This window comes from Haematobia irritans, chromosome 3, assembly GCF_050003625.1.
Source record: "Haematobia irritans isolate KBUSLIRL chromosome 3, ASM5000362v1, whole genome shotgun sequence".
Lineage (NCBI taxonomy): Eukaryota > Metazoa > Arthropoda > Insecta > Diptera > Muscidae > Haematobia > Haematobia irritans.
The window spans coordinates 5,827,462-5,854,862 of record NC_134399.1 but is presented as its reverse complement, the minus strand read 5'-3'; the positions used below and the strand labels follow the sequence as shown (position 1 = coordinate 5,854,862).

Below are 27,401 nucleotides of genomic sequence, written 5' to 3'. Positions count from 1 at the left end.
AAAGAAAACTTCTTTTCAACTACTGCTAAAATGTCCTGGACCAAAATGTCCTTTTTATATTCTTCAATAGTTTCGTTTTCTTCTTATTTCTATGCATTTTAAGGCTCTTAATATTTGTCTGTCTTGTTTTTTTTTTTTTTTTTGTTTGACTCATGTTTTGATAAGAATTTCTAAAGTTTTTCCTCATTTTTAACTTTTTTTTGTTGTTTAGTTTGTTGTTTGCAAAAAAATAAAGTTTCATTTGTTTTCCCCTCCTTCTAACATCATCTCCACAATGTGTTTGTATTCCCATACACATGTTGACCCAATATGCCGCTGGAACAGTAGTCAGAGCTTCAGTCATGCAGTAAGCAGTAGTTGGTATTCGTCTATCGCCATCCATTGTACTTAAGATAAGAGGAGTATCAACCAAACAACAACTGTAACTATATTCATTCTTTGTTGACAATTTGATAAACTTTTGTTGAGAAATTGTGCTTTCTTAGAAATGTGGAGATGTGGAACTGGAAAAATAAACTTTGTTTTGCATTTGAGATGTTTTGGTCTTTGGTCTCCAACAGTTGATAGCTTCTTTTCAAATGGAAGTTAAATGGCATAGAAGATGATATTTGCATATTTGTATAATATGATTAGCCAGATGGAAGATTTTATCGGCATACTGTGGTATTTTGGTTAATACATATATAGGTCGAAGGACCATTTTTATTTTTTAAATTGAAATATATGATAATTAATCGAAGGACCAAAAAATCAAATGCCTTAGGTTAGATTAGAGATTAGAAGAGTTACCGCTAGAGAACTTATAGGGATAAATCTAAAGGCTATTGGAATGCAAGGCATGGTAATCATTGCCAAACGGAGCCCGTTCACTTAATGCAGTTCCAGGTTTTGTCTCAGATTGAGCATAAAATCGGACAGCACTCGTTTGTTTTTTCTTTTGGTAGAAAGCCACCGTGGTGCTATGGTTAGCATACCCGCCTTGGTTTCAATCCCAGTTTCAAGCGAATACCAAAAAAGTTTTCAGAGGTGGTTTATACCGCGCAGTAATTCTGATTTTCTGAGGGTATAAAACTTCTCCAAATTTCACCATAATGTGAAACGCCGTTCGATCTTGGTTAAAAGAGCTCTGAGCTTAACATAGAATAAGACAGCACTCGTTGATAAGAAAGAAAAATGGAAGGAAAAATGGAAAATGGAAAGGCTCAAATAATGGGCCGCCTTCCTAACTAACCTATCCAATAACTTTTTTTGTCCTTACAATCGTTTATATTGCCTGCTATCTCAACTATATAGCGTCACTACAAACGATAATCTGGATATACGAGGTCGTGAATTTCTGTCAATTTATGAGAGTGACACATATCCAAAAACTACTAAAGGGTGATACGGTCAAAAATCAAAATCAAATTAAATTTCTTTTTCAAGTTCAATTAGCATAAAATTCAAGAAAAATATTCAGTTAGGCTTTCGCTTTTCCAAATCCGAATTGCCGAGCCTCACGCTTGACACCTGCCATCAGATTTTGTACAGCCACCTTGTCCACCTTCTTCGCCGCAGAAAGCCAGTTTGCCTTGAACTGCTGCTCGTCCTTAGCAGTTTGTTTTTTGCCAGTTTGCCTTGAACTGCTGCTCGTCCTTGGCAGTTTTTTTTTTTGTCTTCTTTAGGTTCCGCTTGACAATAGCCCTGTATTTCTCAATTGGGCGGAGCTCTGGCGTGTTGGGAGGGTTCTTGTCCTTGGGAACCACCTGCACGTTGTTGGCGGCGTACCACTCCCTGGCCTTTTTACCGTAATGGCAAGATGCCAAATCCGGCCAAAACAATACGGAACAACCGTGTTTCTTCAGGAAAGGCAGCAGACGTTTATTCAAACACTCTTTCACGTAAATTTCTTGGTTGACAGTCCCGGAAGCTACAGATGGCTTGCCAAACCAGATATTTCTTTGCGAACTTTGACAATTTTATGTGCTTGAAAATATCTGCTACCTTTCCCCTTCCTTTTGCCGTATAAAACTCCTGTCCCGGAAGCTGCTTGTAGTCGGCTTTGACGTAGGTTTCATCGTCCATTACCACGCAGTCAAACTTCGTCAGCATCGTCGTGTACAGCCTCCGGGATCGCGCTTTGGCCGTCGTATTTTGTTTATCATCGCGATTTGGAGTCACTACCTTCTTGTAAGTCGATAGTCCGGCTCGATGCACGGTTGTAGACGATACACCCAGCTTATTTGCGGCATCTCGGAGAGAGAGGTTAGGGTTTCGCTTGAAACTACCGGCAACTCTCTTTGTCGTCTCAACGGCTTCCGGTTTTCGATTTCCCCCCGATCCAGACTTCCTGGCTGTCGACAAACATTCCCCAAACACTTTAATTACATTTGTAACGGTTGATTTGGCAACTTTTAGCGATTTGCCAGCTTTGCGTGTGAGTAGCTCGGATTTTCGCGATGCGCGAGCAAAATTTTGATACGCTGCTCTTCTTGCTTGGACGGCATTTTGACAACTGAAGAGTGAATTCCAAAATCAAAATAGGAGCAACATTCTACACACACACACACCTTCAAAATGAGGGGTTTTCAGGTTTTTTAAATGCAAAATTGAAAGAAATACGTCAAGTTTATATTGGCCAAATTTTGACCGTATCACCCTTTACATTCAAACTTGTGAAATCGGGTAGCACTTATAGGAAAGAAATTCACCACTTTGGTATCACAATGGACTGAATAGTCTAAGTGAGCCTGATACATCGGACTGCCATCTAACCTAACCTAAAACTTGTGAAAACAATTTGCGATGGTATTCATGGAAGGGAATGATTGAAACACAGACCGATGTTGATCCTTTTTCATTTTTTTGCAATCCTATGTTATTTCGCCTTCACTCCTAGTAAAAACAAAAGTACAAATCTGATGGGCCTACAACATCGACCAGACATTTACATTAGTTTACACCGTGCTATATGCCTATTGAGTTACTCTTCTATCAGAAGATGAGGCTAAGATCTTACGGAGTCAGTGGTTCACAATCCGTATTAAATTATTTTATGCTTCCGCTACATTATCCTCATTAATCTGGTCCAGACCTGAAGCCTTTCTATTAATGACCTTTCCAGACATAAATCAGACGTTGGACTTTCTTGAGTTGTGAATGCCGCTCTACAATATGAGAGTTGGGGAGGCTGCAGCGAAAATATTTCAGTAGGACATACTGCCGCTCTTCTTAAAGCATCACCTCGACGAGCCTGTATGTTAATCGAATGCATGTCGCTTGTCTTCCGAATTCATTTGGTTTTAGTTCTGGTCCCTTTTAATACAACTGGAACAAATGCTCTCCAGATTTATTATTCAAAGAAGTATCGAAAGGCATGCGAATCTTCACAGAAATGTTGCCAGCATTGCAGAAAGAAGATAACCAATCGCTGAAACTCGGATGAAACCTTTAACCCATGTATAGTGCCATTGCTACGTCTTGTGACTTGAGGGCCTTGTTACTAACGCCGATTTAAAAAAATACCGTCAACAGTTCTTGGTAATAAAATGGTGTTTATTGTATGTTAAATTTTGCTTACACTTGTTGTAGTTTAATATATTCATATTTGATAAACCGTGAACAATTTGTTTGCGTTGGCGAAGACAGTTGAGAAGTGCACGAGTGGGGTACCAAAAGGATCCATCCTTGGGCCCTTATTGTTTCTGATTTATCAATTTGGTACTTGTAAACCGTAAATAACTCAACGATATCATAGATCAGATTTATGGGGAATATAGAATCTTCATGTCAAACAATACCATAAGTTCAGTAATAAAAATTTAACAACTAAATCCTTTAATACTGTATTCAATTTCAAAATGTGAGCAAATAGAAGTACATCTCACCATGAGATGGCCGTATTTTTCAGTTTTACCTAAATATTGGTACTAACTTCGAGTTTAACCGCTAAAATCTAAAAACTAAATTTGCAAAAACGCAATAAAATTATATCTTCTTATTGCAAATTTTATTATAACTTGAGGGAGCATGGTTAGATTAGGTTATGTGGCAGCCCGATGTATCAGGCTCACTTAGACTATTCAGTCCATTGAGATACCACAGTGGTGAACTTCTCTCTGAGGGAGAATACAAACATTGAACATGTTTATTTTCGGAGAAATGAATTATTAAAAAAACAAGTAGCCGTGAAAAAATGGCCGATTTAGCGGAGTAATGCCAACTAAATGCTGACCTTAACTACGAAGTACATCACGAAAACTATTAACAATTTTTATACAAGTTTTCTATAAGTTATGTCAAACACTATGCCAGGAAAAATATCCTCCAAATTTTCGAAACAATAGAAGATTTCTATCGCTTACTGATGTGATAGCTCTGCTGTTATGATCGGCAATAGCCTAAGCGAGTGTCGAGATATAATTATCAAGCTGATATTCTGCAATACCATTCCCAAAAAAATTGCCGTTGGGGTATTCTCTTGTTAACTAACAGGTTGGCTGATAAGTCCCCGGTCTAACAAAGAAAATCACATTTTTTTGTCAAAATTCGTTTTTATTATTCAACATAGTTCCCTTCAAGAGCGATACAACGATTATAATGACCTTACAATTTTTTGATACCATAGGCCTCAGTTTCGGCGATCACCTCTTAATTGCAGCCAAATTTTTTCCCTGCGAGCATCCTTTGGAGGTCTGAGAACAAGAAAAAGTCGCTGGGGGCCAGATCTGGAGAATACGGTGGGTGGGGAAGCAATTCGAAGCCCAATTCATGATTTTTTGCCATTGTTCTGAATGACTTGTGGCACGGTGAGTTGTCTTGGTGGAACAACACTTTTTTCTTCTTCATATGGGGCCGTTTTGCCGCGATTTCGACCTTCAAACGCTCCAATAACGCCATATAATAGTCACTGTTGATGGTTTTTCCCTTCTGAAGATAATCGATAAAAAAATATTCCATGCGCATCCCAAAAAACAGATACCATTACTTTGCCAGCGGACTTCTGAGTCTTTCCACGTTCATGTCCATTCAGCCGACTGTCGATTGGACTCAGCAGTGTAGTGATGGAGCCATGTTTCATCCATTGTCACATATCGACGGAAAAACTCGGGTGTATTACGAGTTAACAGCTGCAAACCCCGCTCAGAACCATCAACACGTTGTTGTTTTTGGTCAAATGTGAGCTCGCGAGGCACCCATTTTGCACAGAGCTTCTGCATATCCAAATATTGATGAATGATATGACCAACATTTTCCTTTGATATCTTTAAGGCTCGATCAACTTCATTTTACGGTCATTCAAAATCATATTGTGGATTTTTTGATGTTTTCGTTGGTTACCACCTCTTTCGGGCGTCCACTGCGTTCACCGTCCTCCGTGCTCATTTCACCACGCTTGAATTTTGCATACCAATCAATTATTGTTGATTTCCCTGGGGCAGAGTCCGGAAACTCATTATCAAGCAAAGTTTTTGCTTCCACCGTATTTTTTTCCCTTCAGAAAACAGTATTTTATCAAAACACGAAATTCCTTTTTTTCCATTTTTTCACAATAACAAAAGTTGCTTCACAAAAGACGATCTATCTCACAAACTAATTGACTTACAGACCTCAAATTTTGACACGAATCATTTGAAGGTTGGTACTATATAAAAATAATATGCATTTAATACTAGCGACGCCATACTAGCGACGGGACTTATCAGCCAACCTGTTATGCATTTATTTCCTTTCAGGACTTATGTATGAATTGCATCTTAAGCTCTGCAATAATTCAGGACATCTCAACTAAAAAAGAGAGCTTTATTCGGCAAATAAGCGTTGCCACAAATATGCAGTAAACAGTGCTTTATAGCTTATAAAAGAGCTCTTTTTTAGGTGAGTTGTGCCCAATTACTGCAGATCTTAAAATACACTTCGTACCTTACTCTGAACTAAATTCATCGTTGAACTAAATTCGTTTCTGCTAAACAGAAAATATTTGCATCACAAAAAAAGTAAGCTCTCACTTAGGGTAGGTTAGGTTCGCGCTCACGCTATTACCGAAAATAAAGGAGAACTTAATTTATATCGTTTGGGTAAGAGCTGGAGTTAGTCTAGTGCTACCAAAAATCAGACAATTTTTTGCAGGGATATTATCATCATCAACGACTGGTGTACGACATCACAAAGTCACCTACGCCCGATTTAATCTCATTGGTGTACACCCAGAAAAGGTATATGATACCCTCAAAAATGTTTCAAGAACAAAATGTTACTTTTGGACGGGGAACATGTAACATGTTTGTCGCCACCATGTTATTTTCTCTGATATTATGTATCTGATTTCGGCAACCATGTATATTTTTGGCGAGACAACAACATGTTTGCCGCAAAAATATTCCATGTTCCCCCATCTAAAAATATATGATAACCTCAAAAATGTTTCAAGAACAAAATGTTACTTTTGGACGGGGAACATGTAACATATTTGTCGCCACCATGTTATTTTCTCAGATATTATGTATCTGATTTGGGCAACAATGTATATTTTTGGCGAGACAACAACATGTTTGCCGCAAAAATATTCCATGTTCCCCATCTAAAAATAATATTTTGCTCCTAAAACAGGTTTGAGGTGATTATATTCCTTCTCTGCTTGTATGAAATACAATAAAAGTCTCTATATAACTGTTGCTTTCCCAATCTAGAATTGCATTTGCTTTCCAAAAAAAAAATACAATTTCAAATATCCTTTTCAATATATCTCCCCTAACTGTAATATCTTCATTCTGTGTTTGGACTATATTCCAAAGATATTTTCCCCTCCACTAGGTATTTAGGGAATGTTTCATTGATATTTCATTCGTTTCGTAATGAGCACGATTTACAAAAACATGGGAATTATCGATAACATTTAGTTTATGGCATATAATTTATATCCAACATTAGTGTAAAATCTGAGGAATGTTTATTGAGGGTGGTATTGTAGGTATTCAGTTTCTCCAACACTTATCGCACTTCCTTGTATATTTTATTTTTATTGCTGACTTTTGGACCGTACAAAAAAGGCAAAATACTTAACTTAGCTTCGAGAAACCCTCTATCATCATGTGCTGGTACTTGGTGGGAGGTGGTGTTTTAGTGATGGAACAGCAGATATCAGTTGAAAATGTAAAATACTGTTATCGGTTCTTTTGTCCTTTATGGAAATTTTACATGGGTTGTAAATAACAACGATTGTTCAAATGTTGTGTATTTGAATATGTATGTATATGTGTATGCGTGTGTTTGTGTTGTATTTGTATGCCAGCACTATTGTAGAAGTGTGATTTATAACACAATTCAAGGACATTTTAAATGACAAACAATTGTCACAGTCTTCTGTCCGTCTGTTGTTCTGTTGCTATTGATATTATTTTCCCTAGATAGTCGAGGACTTGTCTATAGAGACAACAACAAAGCAAAAAAAAAAAAGGAAATCTGGCACTTGAGGAGTACTTAATCGCATGTACTTGACGAAAAGACAACTACGACTACCTACCAACAAACCAACTCACATACAAAAGATCCACAAACCAGTGTCATTATGACACTCAAATGTTCACATACTCTCTTCTAGACCTCTAACAATTACAAATTTATACTGTAACAGTCACACAGTGTCATAGAGAACAGATGAGAATTGTCAGCTGTGAATAACGGTACACTCAAGCACAAACAAACCAACAACAGTTCAGAGACTCTGCAATGTAAAGATTTTGAAATGTTAGAAGAGGCCTCTCAAACAAAAAGCAACAACACAAAACTCATAAACACAGCAGGTATCGGTGTAGGCATTCGCGTTACCCGAGGGAAAGCTAGAGATAAGAGCCCATGTAGATGATGATGAAGAAGAAGACGAAGTCTAATGCGGAAACTAAAACAACAACAATTGAAAACTACAGTAAATTGCTTTCATGGTTGTTGTTGTCTACTAGATAAATGTTCTCCTTATGTATGAATGCATTATTAATAGATAAAAAATATGTTTTCATATATATGGGCTGGTAACATATACACATAGATACATACATATGGGCAAATATGAAAGTGTACCTACTATGTTGTAGTCTGGCACCTCATATTAAATTCAAGGCTAAATTACCACTTACGAGAGTTGAGGCCCATAATGCAAATATCTTGGCTCCTCGCCATATCAGCAACAATGCACAGTGGTCTTAAACCACTGAGAGAGTTGCTATAATCCCACTTACTACTAGTTTTTGGTTGACACTTGAACAGTTACCTGATATCAATTACACTTGAGGTGCATCTTAGTATGAGCCTGTGAGTGAGTGAGCGAGTGTGGTTAGACTTGTTCTAAGTCTTTGCTGTCATAAAAAAAATCTTCAATGTCCAATTTATGTTTTTATAGACTCGGTGATAACTGGAACTGTTGCTTGGTTTACAACCAACACAGGATTTGTCCAATGAGCTCATACAAATCCTTATCACGTTGTCATGTTTTATGGATATATTTATGACAGAGCAATAGTTTGCTTGTATGTCCAATTTCAATTTATTTATTTATCACTCTCTTAATGCTAAAATGCCTTCTGCCAGGTACCTGGCTACTAACAACCTGTTACAAACCAAAAAAAAATTAAGTCATATTTTACGGTTGTATATTTAAGAAGAAAATTATTGAAGCTAAAAACTGAGAGGCTGTATATATATTCAATTATAGCTTTATATTCTAGAAGAGGAGATGATCAGGAGAAAAATTGAAACTATCTTGCTTTGTGAACGTATACTATGGTAGGAGAATCATATCATACGCCATAGGAAATTAGAGAAGATTAGAGTTTATCAAGAATACTGACCTTGTTTAAATCGCTTTAGGAATTGGTATCTGTCAACCAAACGAAAGCAATTTGAGAGAGTAAAAAGGACAAAACCTTCTATTATCATAAATTCTCTGTTGTAATTTGGATGTTTTCAACTCTAAAGCTCACATTGAATGCTGATAATGCAGATCACTGATAATGCAGATGATATTGCAAAGTTCTCTCTTTTTTGTTTGAGAGTAACTTCAACCATCTCTATTACATTCAAATTGCTCGGTTAATTTCAAGCTCACTAAGGGCGTTTTCGATTCGCAAAAAATATGTTGCATTGATGATAGTATCATTCCAATGTTATTGTTAATTCATAATATTGTGATGGATACAGGATCCAACATCTCTGACAGTGTCCTTCATATATAGCAATCACTTTCAAGAATGATGTACTTTTTTCCCCAATCGAAATCGCCATAAGACTTTTCGGTTCATTAGGGAAGCACAAGTAGTGAATTTTTCCCTTAAGATGAGTATTTAGTTCGAGTTTAGCCGCTAAAATCGCTAAAGTGAAAACTAAATGCATGCAATTATACGTATTTGTTGCAAATTTTATTATAACTTGATGGGAAAAGCCCAAAGTAAATTTTCACAAAGTTTGTATTCCTTAAAATGGATTATTAAAGAAAAGTAATCGTGAAAAAATGACGTTTTTAGCGGCTAAACCCGAACTTAATACCCACCTTTATCAATGAAAACTAAATAAAGCCGAGTCAGAACAGCGTTTCACATTGCAGTAAAATAACTTAGAAAATAATTTAAACAGACCTCTCAGCATTACTTAATTGGGATAATCCATCACTGAAAAGTTGTTGGTGTAACTGGGATTCCACGGCGGGCATGCTAACCATTGTACCACGATTGCTTTTGTCCTTACATTATCAAACCTTTTCATTGAGTGGCTTACAGGAGTTCTATCGTAGCACTATATTTTATAAAATTGTAACTTTGTTCCGTAGCTCAGGCATGCAGAAAGAAGGAAATTTTCCGCCCTAATCTTTTCCAACTTATCAGATTGAATACCGAAAGAGAAAACACAGCTAGCATGTGATATTTGTTTCAGATTTCTATTTTTCCCTTCATTGACTTCCATATTCTTGATGTGATCTATACACATTGATTGGATAGTCTTGGTTATAAAGCATTGGCCTACTTCTTCAGGACTTTTAAGACTTTCCTTGGAACATTCTACTTGAGAACATGGTAGCTTCTATCCTCCCTGATTTATAATTGAAGAAGGGCTTGATCCAAAAGTAGAAAACTATTTCCTTAGGGTACAGTCATACTGGGTAAATATTTGACCAAAATAGGAGTCAAACTTTTTTCCTAAGAGGACTATCGAAATAAGAGGACTTTAGAAATATTTACCCAGTATGATCGCACTATAAGATTTTTTACTTTTTGAGTAATTTTGATCTGGAATATTAGGCCAGTTTTCATTTAGTACCGCGTGCAACATTTGTACGAGCTATCCAGAACATCGCTAGGTATAGTAACAGCCCGACATTCCAGGCTCACTTACTGCCTGTTCATGAAACACAAAATCGACTCGAGACGTACCGTTCGTCTAGATTGAAACTAAAATAACTTTAGATATATTTGCTAGGAAATGCTGATATTTGTCATGAACTCTTTATTTATAATTTACTATCAAACACCGAAACAAGTGGTATTCCACATACTCTGGTTTTTGAGATATCACTATGGGATTTTTGACGAATCTTTCGTCTCGAAGCGAACGAAAATTCCACGAACAGGCAGTTAGACAATTTACTTCAATGTAATAATCGTTGCACTGGTGTTCTATCCAAGACCATTTAATAAGTGCAAGTCGCGTCGTGTGTTGCCAGATTGCATTTTAATAAAGTGACGTTTTTACGATTCACTATAGCAACTTATTGTGACTAATTTGTCGAATAACATAAAACTCAAAGTGTTAAAGTGTCATAAATAATCACAGCAGTAAATATTTATTACTATATGAGCATTTTATACATAAAAATTTAAGATTTCACTTGTTTTCTATGATTGTTTTTAAACAGCTGATGACAGTGTTGCATATTTTTGGAGATGTCCTGGTACTTAATTAATTATTAAATAATTCTGACCTTCTGGCCTGTCCCCAGTCCGGGTTTTTGACAATTCTTTGGGCGGCTGGTCGCTTTCCTGTTCTACCACTGGTGCCGATGATCTACCACTGGTGCCGATTTCCTGTCTTGCTGCTTAGCATCGGTGCCTTTCTTGCTAGAATTCTTGGCAGCCTACTCGCCAACTCTTCACAGAAAAAATTTCACGAAAAATTTTCCAATTAAAATCTTAATTGAGTTTTAAAAAATATTCAATTAAAAATTTTATTGATTCAACAAACTTTTTAATTGTAACAAAAATCAATCACACAAATTAATAGTATCAATTAATTTTTTAATTGGATCAATTAATTTTTTAATTGACTGTCTATTAATTTTTTAATTGATATTATCATTTCTGTGATTGAAGACATTTCAATTAAAAAATTAATTGGATCAATTAATTTCGTGATTGAATCAGAATTTTTTTTTCTGTGTACTCGCCAACCCTTTACAGAAAAATATTTCATGAAAAATTTTCCATTAAAATTTTAATTGGATTGAATTTAATTGGAAAAACTATTCAATTAAAAATTTAATTGAATCAACAATTTTTTTAATTGAAACAAAAATCAATCACAAAAATTAGAAGTACCAATTAAGTTTCTAATTGGATCAATTAAATTTTTAATTGACCCTCAATTAAATTTTTAATTGATACTATCATTTCTATGATTGAAGACATTTCAATTAAAAAATTAATTGGATCAATTAATCAATCCAATTAATTTCGAGATTGATCTTGAAACAGACAACTCTAGTCACAAAGAACGCCCCGTCTTGGGGTTTAGTCAGGTTGGACAGGGAGACCTGGTCCAGGTCCAATACTAGAAGTGTTCCATCTGTATTCTCCTTTCTGTTAAAGACCACCCATTTTTTAGAGTCCCTCATTGTGTCGAGCCAATAACTCCAGAATACCGTCGTAAATTTGCTGCCCTATCCTATTACGCAGACTCAAGCCTTCGTCAGTTATGGGATATTGCCTTTCTTAACCACTTACAGATTGACTCCTCCACAATGAGAGGAGATTTTATCCACTATTTGCCTCCGTGGTGTAATAGTTAGCATGATCGCCTTGGGAGCCACCGTAGTGCAATGGTTAGCATGCCAGCCTTGCATACACAAGGTCGTGGGTTCGATTCCTGCTTCGACCGAACACCAAAAAGTTTTTCAGCGGTGGATTATCCCACCTCAGTAATACTGGTGACATTTCTGAGGTTTTCATAGCTTCTCTAAGTGGTTTCTCTGCAATGTGGAACGCCGTTCGGACTCGGCTATAAAAAGGAGGTCCCTTGTCATTGTGCATAACATGGAATCGAGCAGCACTCAGTGATAAGAGATAAGTTGACCAATGTGGTATCACAATGGACAGAATAGTCTAAGTGAGCCGGATACATCGGGCTGCCACCTAACCTAACCTAACCTAGCATGGTCGCCTTGCATACAAAGGGTCGTGGTTTAGATCCCTGCTTCGACCGAACAAAGGTTTTTTTACAATAGCAACTTATTGGGGCTAGTTTCTCGAATAACATGAAAGTGTTAAAGTGTCATATTCAGTACTAAAAGAAAACAGATCAAATTGTCATTAATTAACTCATTTTGATGAGGACTATATTCTTTTTGATAAGTTAGTAACACTAATTTTCCTATTCATTGATAAAGTAAAGGGGAAATTTGAATTTCTAGTTAACTATTATTGCTGGTATTCGTAGCATCAAACTACTGGGTCAAAGTTTTCCCATGAAGAGGGCTCATAATCCCGCAAGATCCAACAAGATAGGACCAGAATATAAATCCTTGAAACTTTCGATTCCATTACACATGGCTTTTAAAATATATATAAAAATGTTAACTTGGAAAATATACTAAAAAAACTTTCTAGGGCTATGGATCGATATTATACCCAACTGCTGAATCCAAAAATACTGATCGAGAACCTTTAAAGAAACTATATTTGCAACTTTGAGATGCCTTTAAATGTTGTATAGTTCATATAATATAAAAAAAAATATATTTTTTTTAATTCTATAATAAGATATTGACTACTTACTTAAAAGCTTTATAGGACTAGGGAACTATGTTATTCAGAACTTCTGAAATATAAACCACTCATGCTGATATAATAAAGGAATTAAATTTGAATCTTTGAGATGTCTATAAATTTTGTATAGTTCCTGTAAATTATTCACCATAAATGAATTTTATTCCCAGAAGTTGGAAATATGAACCAGGCATGATTAATGTTATCATGCATAAAAGCCAAACAGTTATTCCAAATACTAAATAAAGAATGGAGAATGTGTTGTTTTTTCTCCTCGCCCTCAACATAATTAACACACACAAGAAAATCACCATGGAAACTCAGAGATATTCCCCCGAAAACTATACCCAAAAAGAAAAATGAGTAATAAAATTCCATGGATATAAAATGTGAAGTATATAAAAAAATGTTTTAAATACATTTTAAGAAGAAAAAGCTTAAACCTTATGCTACATATGAATCATTTGTTGCTTCAAAAAATAAAGAAATAAAAAATAATTCCAAACTATAATGCAGTTTTTTCGAAATCTTTTGTGTAACATCTTGTTGATCTTTTTCCAGACTTTTATTTGCAACTGTCAACTAAAAGTTTACGAGCCTCTATAATAACTTTCCTAGCACGGTAGGAATTCTCTTTTTGTCTGGCCAAATGTATTTTTATGTCGACGAAGAGTATTTACAAATGCATTCATTATATTACCAGCATATCAGTCATTCAGCCATCCAGCTATCCTCTTATTCTTGCTATAACAAAAGTAAAGATACCACAAATTGGAGAGAGAAAAAAAGACGTAAAACATACAAACAAAAACAATATTGAAGAATCATTGTGAGGAATGTCTAACCCTGAGTAAGCGTGTGTGTGCCTGTGTCTGTGTTATTTTTTTTTTTTTCTTTTCAAAAAAGAAAAACCAGAAAAGACCGCCATACAAATGACCCTTCTTACAGAATTGAAGCATATCACAATAAGAGCCTCCACTCCAACAAAATATAACCAGCAAATGTTGGATATTGGCTATGCCTTTGAATGGCGGGCGGCTTTTATGCTTGTAACTCGTGAAAAAAATAAAAATATTGAAATTGAAAGCAAACATTCGAGGCAGTAACACTTCAAAATGCATCAAAGACCATATGGGATTTTTATCTGCCGGCCCCATCACAGAATTTTCTATAATTTGTTCATATTTCTGCTTAGGCAAAGTTAAGGGCTATTAAGACATTTTAAGAGACCAGTTTTGCGTATATTTAGAGAGGGAGGGGGGTCATGGAGACTTGAGTTTCTGTATCATCTTCTCATCTCCATGGATTTTTAATATGTGGGTGCCTCACATTCTTCGCCACTATTAACGAAACCCTTTATATAAGTATATGTAAGCTCTCACTTGAATATATACAAGAGAGCGAGAGGAGCAAAAAGTGAAAGTCCCTCTTCCTACCAACAAAATCTCAATGAATATTAATAGTGTCACAAAACATCACTAATAAGTCACCCTAGAAAACCCCCCTTGCCGTTACATCCAACTAAGGATTAGTTATAGTACTCCAATGGAGGCCAAGATGTTAACTTTCATCGCTGTGTAACAATTTCATGGAATGCAGTTTTGTATTTAACAAAAGTTCGTGTGTATATTTTAGTCTACACTGCATTGTTGCATCAACAATATGGCTCATTGCACCTACTTAACCTTCGTGATATTCGCGTCCGATTGCATGTAATAGTGCAATAGTGATTGTTTTTCTATTCTCAGCGATGATGACATACATAGATGATGTTGATGGCAAATACTGTCAATATCGATATGAAATCATGTTCACTGCAAGTATTCAATTGAACTCTGAACAAAGCTGGAATTTAATGCACAAATAGACGAGGGTAGTGTGAAAAGTCAAAGCCGTTTAGGTAATGGATTGTAAAGCACTCTATCAATAATGATGTCAGCAATTTGGTTTACCTAAATTGCAGTAGATTAATAAAAAATCAAAATTATTTTCCATGTGTATTAATTTCTAAATTTTAAGATATTTATTTTCGTAAAAAAAAATCAACTCAACTTGAAGGACCACTTTCATTTAATGAAATTATTTAATAATGCTGTCTTTCTGGCCTGTTCCCAGTTTTCGTTTTGGGCGCCTCGCTGTTTTCCCCTTAGCCCCCATTCCTGGCTTTCCGGCATAGCCTCGTTATTCCCTTCGGACCCCGATCTACCATTGTTTCCAATTTCCTGTCCTGTGGCTTAGGTTCGGTGCCTTTCTTGGTAGATTTCTTGGCAACCTTCTCGCCAAACCTTTTTTTCCAATCTTGAAAAAGACAGCTCTAGTCACAAAGAAGGCTCTGTCTTGGAGTTTAGTCAGGATGCATAGAGATTTGGTCCAGGCCCAATACAAAAAGCCTTAAATCGTATCCTCATTTCTGTGGAAGATAGCCCATTTCTTCATGTCCCTCATTGTGTCGAGCCAATACCTCCAGAATCCAGTCGTGAATTTGCTGTCCCATCCTCTTACGTAGACCGAAGCCTTCGTCAGTTGTGGGATATTGCATTTCTTAACCACTTACAGATTGACTCCTTCACTATGAGAGGAGATTTCATCCAATATTTGCCACCGTTGTGCAATGGTTAGTATGCCCGCCTTGCATACAAAGGGTTTGATCTCTGCTTCGACGGGTGGATTATTCTCTCTCATTAATCCTGGTGACATTTCTGAGTGCCTCGAAGCTTCTCTAAGTGGTTTCACATTGCTGTGACTTGGCTATAAAAAGAAGGTCCCTTATCATTGAACTTACAATGGAATCGGGCAGCACACAGTGATAAGAGAAAAGTTCACCACTGTGGTATTAGAATAGACTGAATAGTCTAAGTGAGCCTGAAATATGAGGATGCCATCCAAGCTAACTATTTGCCGTATAGTCTTCTCACAAGCCTCTGACGTAAGACTCAACATGAGGAAGTTCCTTTGGAATCGCAGCATGTTATCAGGTCTGTTGGTTCGTCTGCTTACTGATCTCTGGTTATTTGGCCAAATGCGTTATTTTGCTTCATAAATACTCTACACAGTAGAGTCTTCTCACAAGCCTCTGACGTAAGACTCAACATGAGGAAGTCCCTTTGGAATCGCAGCATGTTATCTGGTCTGTTGGTTCGTCTGCTTACTGATCTCTGGTTATTTGGCCAAATGCATTATTTTGCTTCATAAATACTCTACACAGTAGAGTCTTCTCACAAGCCTCTGACGTAAGACTCAACATGAGGAAGTCCCTTTGGAATCGCATCATGTTATCTGGTCTGTTAGTTCATCTGCTTACTGATCTCTGGTTATTTGGCCAAATGCGTTATTTTGCTTCATAAATACTCTACACAGTAGAGTCTTCTCACAAGCCTCTGACGTAAGACTCAACATGAGGAAGTCCCTTTGGAATCGCAGCATGTTATCTGGTCTGTTGGTTCGTCTGCTTACTGATCTCTGGTTATTTGGCCAAATGCGTTATTTTGCTTCATAAATACTCTACACAGTAGAGTCTTCTCACAAGCCTCTGACGTAAAACTCAACATGAGGAAGTCCCTTTGGAATCACAGCATGTTATCTAGTCTGTTGGTTCGTCTGATTACTGATCTCTTGTTATTTGGCCAAATGCGTTATGTTGCTTCATAAATACTCTAACAGTTTCTCCCGGTATCGTCCCTTAACTATTTTGGCGTAAAAAGGTGGTAACGTCTACCTTTCATCTATCCGCCATCCTCTTCGACAAATATGGTTTGGTTATAATTGGCATTCCCTTCCTCGCGGTTGATGGGTGTTGCGTTCGCCTTCATCGTATTCGGGCCAACCTTACCGCCCTCCAGTATTTTCAATAGACTTTAAAGGGGTGTGCTTGTTTGTTTCTTTCCTGCATTCTGCTCTTCCGGAGATCTTATCCTATTTCCCATATGATTGGAAAGAGTTTCAAGTTTCGCCTTCGAAGCATCTTCAATCCCGCTCATCATCTGGTTCATTCTTTTCAACTTTCGAAGCTGTGTCCCAGATAATCTCTTTATGCCCGTGGTCATCGCTGACCCCATCGACCTTTTAGTTACATAGATAGTCTTCCTTGGTCTTCCGTCCTTTCCGCCCTCCATTAGTTTCTGCTTGCTTTAGATTCCCTTGAGTACTTGGTACTTTCAAAGGACTTGTAAGCAGCGTACTCCTTTGTTCGTTTCCCCGCGTTTCAGTGTTCTGCTCTTCCAGAGGTCTTATCCTCTTTCCCATATGATTGAGACGAGTTTCATGTTTGCCCTTCGGATCATCACGCTTCCCGTTCATCATCTGTTTCATTCTTTTCAACTTTCTTCGCTATGGCTCAATTTATCTCTTCCTTTGTGGTCAGTCTTGCGACGTCATCGCTCACCCCATCGACCTTCTTATTGACCGCGTCATAAGTTAGGTTCGCCAAGATGTTGATATCGACGCCTTCATTTACATCCGAGTCGGAATCAGATTCCTTTCGATGAATTGAAAGGATCTAACCTTCCCTGAGCATCTGCAGTATTTAGGGTGATTTTTTGTTTCTTTCCCTGCGATCCAGTGTTCTGCTCTTCTGGGAATCGTATTTCTTTCCCATATAATTGGGAGGAGTTTGAAGTTTCTCCTTCCCGTCCATCATCTGGTCCATTCATTTCAACTTCGTCGCTATACCTCAGATAATCTCTTCCTTAATGTGGTCAGTCATCGCTGACCCCATCGGCGCCTTCATTTACATCCGAGTAAGAAACAGATTCTCTATCTCCTTTCGGTGAACGGAAAGGATCTAACCTTCCCTGAGCATCTTCATCTTCTACATGCCTTTTACCAACGGCTACACAGATAGTCTTCCTTGGTCTTCCAACCTTTACGCCCACCATTAGATTCCCTTGCTTCAGATTCCCTTGGGGCAGTATTGAGGGTGATTTTTTGTTTCTTTCCTGCGATTCAGTGTTCTGCTCTTCTGGGAATCGTATCCTCTTTCCCATATAATTGGGAGGAGTTTGAAGTTTCTCCTTCCCGTCCATCATCTGGTCCATTCATTTCAACTTCGTCGCTATACCTCAGATAATATCTTCCTTAATGTGGTCAGTCATCGCTGCCTTCATCGACCTTCTTATTGACCCCGCCGTAAATTGGATTCGCCATGATGGTCATATTGATGGCTTCATATACATCCGAGTCGGAATCAGATTCTCTACCTCCTTTCGGTGAGCGGAAAGGATGTAACCTTCTCTGAGCCTCTTCTTCATGCCTCTTGCCAACGGCTACATAGCTAGTCTTTCTTGTTGCATTATATTCTACAACAGGCGCCAAGTTGTCCACACCTATAAAAGCAGTGCTTGTAACTCTTTCCTCTACTACAAGTGCCAATTCTCCCAAACCTGTATGAGAACTAAGATTGTCTGATCTCGACGCTTCGTGACTCCTAGATTGATTACTGGCCACCGGCACTATGGCACCTTGTGCGGCAAAATTTTCATAGTTTCGTGTAATATTCATTTGGGTTTTTTTGTGTCAGTTTTGGTCCGCGGGAGACTGTAAAGATCCTACTGAGATCTTTTCCCTCTACAGGCGCCCGGTAGGAGACCGACCACTTCTCTAGCAGAGAATTTAACTATAGGAAATTCTGAAGATTATTTAACATATTTGGAAAAGATTTAAAAACCTCAGCTTTGGAACCCTCGTATATATATATTTTTTTTGGTTGGAGGGTTAACTTGTCATTGGGGATGACAACAAGTGTTGAGTGCCAGTCATCTCGGAATACTCGTTATTGGCCTGCTTTAATGCAAAGGAAATGCGAAATACTGCATTGCCCTGTATATTCATTAAATCATGTAAAATCCGATTATCGGATGCTTGTAAATCCCTTAGTTTCAATTATGTAAATTGACATAATAGAAAATGAAGCATATTGAAAAGATTTTTGCATATCTCTGGTGGTTGTATTACAACTATAGACTATAGAGGCTTTTGTTTTTGTGGACTTCATTTTCTGCAGTTTTTTTTTGTTTTTGCTCGACTTTTTCCAATGCACAAACAATTCATACATTCAGGTCATGCAAGTAGGTCAACCGAGTAGATGCTGCAACAGCAGCAGCCTCAGCATCAGTAGTAGTATCATCATAAACTACAATAACACCCAACCATAGGATAGTAGGGAGAAGGACAAGTAAACGAGACGAGGTATTCCCGAGGACACATGGCAAAAACCGCAAACAACAAGAGTGCCATGACTGGAATATGTGCAACATCAACCAGTCAGCCAAACCAAATCAACCAGCCAATGGACCATTACTTGCTGGCAAATAGTTTTCTTCTTTTAATTCACATCTCGGTTGATTTGGAATCCAGTGGCATTAACTCTCGAGGGAAAACCACAGCTTAGCCCTAGCCTCACACTATCATGTTCTGTTCTCTTTGGGTTTTGTCTGTTTAGCTACAAACACACACACACACACACACACACACACAAATATATAGGCTTGGTCACCAAAGCAATCGTGGTATTATTATTTTGGCACTTTACTCCAGCTTGTTCGCAAAATTTCGTTGGTTTGGCATTGTGCATTTCTATGCCACCACAATCCATTCACTCACTAATGGTGCTGATGGCCACTGACTGGTAGAGTACATGCGAAGAGAAAACTCGAAATTTTATACAATGTTCGGAGATTCGGGGCCATTTTTTTTCGGGAGGAAGGAGCGAATGACGTGCATTTTTACAAATGCAAAAACTAGGACAATCAATGGCAAGGATGTCTCTGACGTTTTCGTTTGAACGTAACATTAAAATGAGTGCTCATGATTTAATTCTGGTCATGGGAGATGACGACAACGACGACGAAGACATAGTCACCATAATTTGTGTTTGTTCGACTTTCAGGCAAAACATTCGGTGAGTTGCATTGCTTTCTGCTCTTTACGTCATAACCGAGGATATTTTTTTTACAATAAAAATCCATAGACTCACTCACATACACACGACAAACGAATGCATTGCTTACTCTCATTCAGTGGCAAATCATGAATGAATTTATTATTAATACGGATAAGGTGTGGTCGCCATTGCTGTTGTTTTTGCTTGTTTTGTGGTAACACTTAGACCATAAATCATAATTTAATGGATTATAATTTTTCTAATGAGATTATAGCGGTGATACTAGAAAGAGTAAAAAAAAAACACATACTATTAATTTAGCCTAAAGTATTATGGAACTCAATCGAAGGACCCATTTTAAAACTGTTATGAGTAAATTTGGCCAATTATTTTAGTGTATAATAATAAAACAAATAAATCGAAGGACCAATTTTAGTAATGCAATCGAAAGATCAATTTTAGAACAGTCTTGAATATATTTGGTCATCCAAAAACTTAGACAAGTATTTTAGTGCAAAACAAATAAATCGAAGGACCAATTTTAGGAATTCAATCGAAGGACCAATTTTAGAACAGTCTTGAGTTAATTTGGCCGTCCAAACAAAAACAAATTAGACAATGACTGTAGGGCGAAATAATAAAAAAAAAATAAATCGAAGGATACATTTTAGAAAGGAAATTAAAATTAAGGGCGGATTAAGATCCCAAAGATTTTGGTGGTCATTGTGTGGTAGAAATGAAACAAAGAACCTCCAACCAATCTTGGTTGCCACGTGCTGAGTACGATAGTGCACAGCCCTGTTGCAATTCGGCCTGCGGCCGTAATATTTGTCTACCGTCGATCTGAAGGGATGTGATTTATCATAATTTGTACTTATTACGAATTTTAAGTGTGGTAGTAAAACAATCGAAAGACCAATTTTAGAAAAGTCACGAGCAAATTTGGCCATCCAAAAAATCCGATAATTATTTTAGTGCAAAACAAATAAATCGAAGGACCAATTTTAGGAAATCAATCGAAGGACCAATTTTAGAACAGTCATGAGTTAATTTGGTCATCCAAACAAAAACAAATTAGACAATTACTGTAGGGCGAAATAATAAAAAAAAATAAATCGAAGGATGCATTTGTGAAAGGACATGAGTCAATTTGAATGTGAAAATTAAGGGCGGATTGAGATCCCGAAGATTTTGGTGGTCATTGTGTGGTAGAAATGAAGCTAAGAACCTCCAACCAATCTTGTTTGCCACGAGCTGAGTACGATAGTGCACAGCCCTGTTGCAATTCGGCCTGCGGCCGTAATATTTGTCTAACCAGCCGTCGAACTGAAGGGATGTGATTTATCATAATTTGTACTTATTACGAATTTTAAGTGTGGTAGTAAAACAAGCCACCATGCGACGAAATTCATCCCTTAGACTACCAACTTCAAGGCTCAGTGGACAGGTTTCGACTGAAATTTGGGAAATGATCAAGAGTTAGGCCTTGTTAGTCGACATGTAGAACGGTCGGTTGGATACGACACCCCCAGCCGTCGAACTGAACGGATGTGTTTTCGTAAATAGGATTATTTAAATTTTGCGTAATAAAGGGTGATACGGTCAAAATTTGGTCAAGGGAAAACGCGTGTAAATCGGTGAAATCGTTTATTTAAAAAATCAAATTAAATTTCTTTTTCAAGTTCAATTAGTATAAAATTCAGGAAAAATATTCAGTTAGGCTTTCGCTTTTCCAAATCCGAATTGCCGGGCCTCACGCTTGACACCTGCCATCAGATTTTGTACAGCCACCTTGTCCACCTTCTTCGCCCCAGAAAGCCAGTTTGCCTTGAACTGCTGCTCGTCCTTAGCAGTTTTTTTGGTCTTCTTTAGGTTCCGCTTGACAATAGCCCAGTATTTCTCAATTGGGCGGAGCTCTGGCGTGTTGGGAGGGTTCTTGTCCTTGGGAACCACCTGCACGTTGTTGGCGGCGTACCACTCCATGGCGTTTTTACCGTAATGGCAAGATGCCAAATCCGGCCAAAACAGTACGGAACAACCGTGTTTCTTCAGGAAAGGCAGCAGACGTTTATTCAAACACTCTTTCACGTAAATTTCTTGGTTGACAGTCCCGGAAGCTATGAAAATGCTGCTTTTCAAGCCACAGGTACAGATGGCTTGCCAAACCAGATATTTCTTTGCGAACTTTGACAGTTTTATGTGCTTGAAAATATCTGCTACCTTTCCCCTTCCTTTTGCCGTATAAAACTCCTGTCCCGGAAGCTGCTTGTAGTCGGCTTTGACGTAGGTTTCGTCGTCCATTACCACGCAGTCAAACTTCGTCAGCATCGTCGTGTACAGCCTCCGGGATCGCGCTTTGGCCGTCGTATTTTGTTTATCATCGCGATTTGGAGTCACTACCTTCTTGTAAGTCGATAGTCCGGCTCGTTTTTTGGCTCGATGCACGGTTGTAGACGATACACCCAGCTTATTTGCGGCATCTCGGAGAGAGAAGTTAGGGTTTCGCTTGAAACTACCGGCAACTCTCTTTGTCGTCTCAGCGGCTTCCGGTTTTCGATTTCCCCCCGACCCAGACTTCCTGGCTGTCGACAAATGTTCCCCAAACACTTTAATTACATTTGTAACGGTTGATTTGGCAACTTTTAGCGATTTTGCCAGCTTTGCGTGCGAGTAGCTCGGATTTTTGCGATGCGCGAGCAAAATTTTGATACGCTGCCCTTCTTGCTTGGACGGCATTTTGACAACTGAAGAGTGAATTCCACAATCAAAATAGGAGCAACATTCTACACACACACACCTTCAAAATGAGGGGTGTTCAGGTTTTTTTAAATGCAAAATTTAAAGAAATACGTCAAGTTTATATTGACCAAATTTTGACCGATCACCCTTTAGGTACTTATTACTTTCAAGTGCGGTTGTAACATAAGGCACCATGCAATGCAATCTTCCACTAGACACCCAATTCCGGATATCAGTAGACGGGTTTCGACTTCAGTAAAGAATTTGGCAATGATCAAGAGTTAGACCTTTTTAGTTGAGCTGTAGAGGGGTCGGTTAGCTACGACACCCCCATTCGTCGAACTGAACGAATGAGTTTTTGTAAATAGGATTATTTCAATTTAGCGGAATAGGTACTTATTACTAATTTCAAGTGTGATGGTAAAACAAGCCAACATGCGATGAAATTCATCCATTGGGCTACCCTGTAGTCGACCAGCAGAAGAGTCGGTTGGCTACGACACCCCCAGCCGTCGAACTGAACGGATGTATTTTCGTAAATAGGATTATTTCAATTTTGCGTAATAGGTACTTATTACTTTCAAGTGTGGTTGTAACATAAGGCACCATGCAATGCAATCTTCCACTAGACACCCAATTCCGGATCTCAGTGGACGGGTTTCGACTTCAGTAAAGAATTTGGGCAATGATCAAGAGTTAGACCCTTTTAGTTGAGCTGTAGAGGGATCGGTTAGCTACGACACCCTCATTCGTCGAACTGAACGGATGAGTTTTTGTAAATAGGATTATTTCAATTTAGCGGAATAGGTACTTATTACTAATTTCAAGTGTGGTTGTAAAATAAGGCACCATGTAATGTATGCTTCTACTAGACTGCCAACTCCAAGGCCCAGTGGACGGGTTTCGAATTAAATTAACAATTTGGGCAATGATCAAGTGTTAGATCCTTTAGTCGACGTGTCGGGTCGGTTATCTACGACGCCTCTTTGGCCTCTCGAACTTTTCCTTTTACAAAGTAATGAAAAAGGGAACGATCGTCGAATGAGTTGCCAGATTCCCAAAGGGGAAGCAAAGGAGAGCCTTGTGATGGCTATAATTAACAAGGGAGCATTGGACGCTATGGTTCTACACCACAAAATGTGAAATTGAGAACGCAATGTATAGCGACCCGCTGGGAGCCACCATGATGCAATGGTTAAAATGTCCGCCGTGGGTTCTACCCCAGTTTCGATCGAACACCAAAACATTATTTTAGACTATTGAACAGATGTACTGAAGAAAGTTCTTATGGTTACATTATTTCAGGAAGATTTCATAAGTCGACTTGACCTTCTAAAACTGAAACGGCGATCATCAGCACAAAAAATGGGACCTTATGGGTGAAACATAAAACAATCTTTTCAAGAATTGTGAAACAACTCAATAATGCTGGTTATATTTCTGAGTATTTCAGTGTGGATAAATTTAACATCTTTGTATATTCTGACACATTGTGCGATATTGGAAATATGTGGATATTTTCTTGATCAAACCTTTTAAATAAGTATAACAAACACCACTATTTCAGTGATTTTGGTGTAGGTTACTAACACATTTCCACCCTTTTTTATACTTGTTTGTAATATTTTATTATTTTCTAATACTCCCAAGATAAATTTTCCTGGAATTTATGGACGCCTTAATTGAACTTTTGGGCGAGGCTTTCATAGTTTTTAACACAGTCTCTCCCCAATGACAGTGACTATATTAATTTTCACTAACGATTTTGATGTTGATTTGATTGTTGCCCATATTTTAAATATTGTTTAATGTATATAAATAATGAATTTAATCAACTTACTTTGAGGTCCAACAATAACACGTTGCCATATGAGAATGTAATCAGTCAAACGTATGAATTCCAAACAAAGCATGAAATTAAACATAAGCCTCGATGAAACGGCAAGTTGTGATAGGCGTCATGGTGGCCTATAAAGGCATATGACGATGGGCCTAAAGAAAAACAACAACAAAACAAAAATACATAAATAAAATAAATGGAACTCAACAGATATCAATAACATATCGTTATAAATGCAGTTAAATAATAACAATAATAATTGTAGGCCCCCCACCCCCAACCCCCTCCCCCAAAATTGAACACACAGCGATAATAGGAAATGCATGTAACACTTATGTCATTGTTTGAAGCCTAGATATTTGTAAAAGAAAAAAAAAACAAAACCAACAAAGAAGAAAATAATAAAAAAAAAATTCAATAGATATGCAACCAAGCAATCAGGCAGTTTTTCAGTCGATAAGAATACCATACCATAGACTTGGATAAATTCCAGAAAATTGATAATGAAAGAGACCCAAAGAAATCTTCTGCTACAGCAATATTTATTTTGTGGTATTTCTCTTTACAATTCTAAAAATATCCAGACAATCATTCAAGCATACGAGCAATACAAATATCCAGCCTCTGCCTAGAGATATATGCGGTACGCATGCGCATGTCATCAGTGTGGTAGCAGCCGTAAAAAGATAATCTTTGCTTGTCATTTTCGGCTTACGATGAATACACAAAAAAATGTCTATAATAAATAATGAATTACTATCATTTTAATTTAATAATACTATCATTTAATTTAATAATTTTAAATTAATGACATTAATAGTTTGAATTAAATTAAAATTATATTAAATTAAAATAAAAATTAAATTAAAGCGAAAAATGTCGTTTAAAATGCTTTCATCCAGTTCATTTTGATCAGTAATGTCTTTCAACTTTCAAAATATTAATATATGGAAAGAGTCTATTGCTTATTTCAGTTGTGCGTGCTTTTGTACATTTCATAGAAACGTTTTTAATGACATCTTTATCAATATCAAAAATTGGGCACTCGTCGCTAGACTTTTCTACAGAATACTGGTGTTCCGCAGGGAAGTCATCTCGGTCCCATTCTTTTTGCTTTGTATTTGAATGATCTGCCACATGTTATTCGATTTTCAAGGATACTAATGTATGCTGACGATGTGAAACTTTTTGCATCTGTCTCTTCAGATGTAGATTCTGCTAGGTTGCAAGGGGACTTTGATAGGTTGATTAATTGGTGCGTTGTGAATTGCATGACTCTTAATAGGGGGAAGTGTAAGAGTATGACTTTTTCGAGAAGGCGTGCTTTGTCTACTGATTATCATATCGATGACTATTATCTGGAGAAGGTATCTTGTTTTAAGGATTAGGGGGTATGGTTGGACACTAAATTGAATTTTAACTGCCATATTGATAGCTGTGTTGGGAAGGCTATGTCTGTTTTAGGTTTTATAAAGCGTTGGTCGAAGGAGTTTGATGACCCTTAACTAGGTAAGCGGTTATATACGTTTCTTGTGCGTCCGATTCTTGAATATGGTTCTATTATTTGGTCTCCTTTTTACAATTGTCATATTGATAGGATCGAGTCAGTGCAAAGGAATTTTCTGTTGTTTGCTTTACGAGGATTAGGATGGGGTGACGTGACGGAGTTACCTCCATACGTGCATAGATTGAGGCTGATAGATTTGCCAACCCTTGAGAGAAGACGGCGCATGCTGGATATTTTATTTATTGTGAAGTTGGTTAATGGTATGATTGACTCAGATTTCTTGATTGGACACTTGAACTTTGTTGTACCAAGTCGACCAATGAGACATTTTTTGCCCTTGAGACTACCATTATTCAAGTACAACTACGAGGCCAATAGCCCATTGAATCGTCTTATAATTGAGTTTAACCATTCTTTTAATTTATTTTCACTCACTGATTCCATATCTTGTATAAAACGCGCTATCCTTATGGATTAGTTTTGTGCTCTAATGGGTTGTCAACTATAACTATATCGTATTTCGTATTTTATTGTTCCTGTCTGTTCCTGCAATAACTTCCTATTATGCTCCTGTCCATTAACGTAATTTCCTGTGTTCGTTCCTGCTATCCTTATTCATGATATCACCGTTTTCCTGATTCCTGCTATCACCATGTTCCTGCAATAACTCCCGTTCAAGCGATATTATTCTCTCCGATTTTATTTTCCATTTCCTTATACTGCTGTGTTCCTGATTCTTCCTGGTTCCTGACTTGTAATTGCCTAAATTTCTTCCTTTCAACATACCTACTATGCTCCTACTATGCTTTGGCGTCATTTCCTGTATCCGTTCCTGCTGTCCTTATTCCTGCTATCACCATGTTCCTGATTCATCCTAGTTCCTGATTCTCTTAGTTCCTGACCCATAATTCATCTAATACAAAACCCATTCTATCCCTGGTATCCCAGTTTTTCCGCAATGAATTTACTCCAGCTTTACACTATATTCCCAATTCTTGTTGTAAAATTGTTCCTTATCTTATCTTTTTTTTCTCTTCTTTTTTCTCTTGTTTTTTGTTGTTTGTATCCAATTCTTAGTCCCAATCCTGCCTATAAATCTTCTATTGTCCCTACAATTTCTAAAATAGATTATATAGATATATTTTATTTTATTTTATTTTATTTTATTTTTAATGTATTATAAGCGTCATACTTTTTATTTTACTGTAACCAGCTGATAATTATGCTGTGTAAATAAATAAATAAAAATAAATAGAGAAGTTACGAAAGTATACCCTAAATAACAATATTAATTAAAAAAATAATCAATACCACCTTCACAACAATCAAATTCTATATTTGGCAATAAAGTTGAGTTTCTGAAGCTCTTGAAAGTCTATCCAAATTTTTGTATCAATTAAACTTAATACTGTTCAAAATGAAAAAAACACCAAA

At 37.3% G+C, this 27,401-nt stretch overlaps 1 protein-coding gene across 1 annotated transcript in view; it reads left to right on the top strand.

Moving 5' to 3' along the window:
• LOC142228628 (uncharacterized) overlaps positions 1 to 27,401 on the top strand; it is a 139,191-nt gene that overhangs the window by 10,912 nt on the left and 100,878 nt on the right. The window lies entirely within an intron of this gene.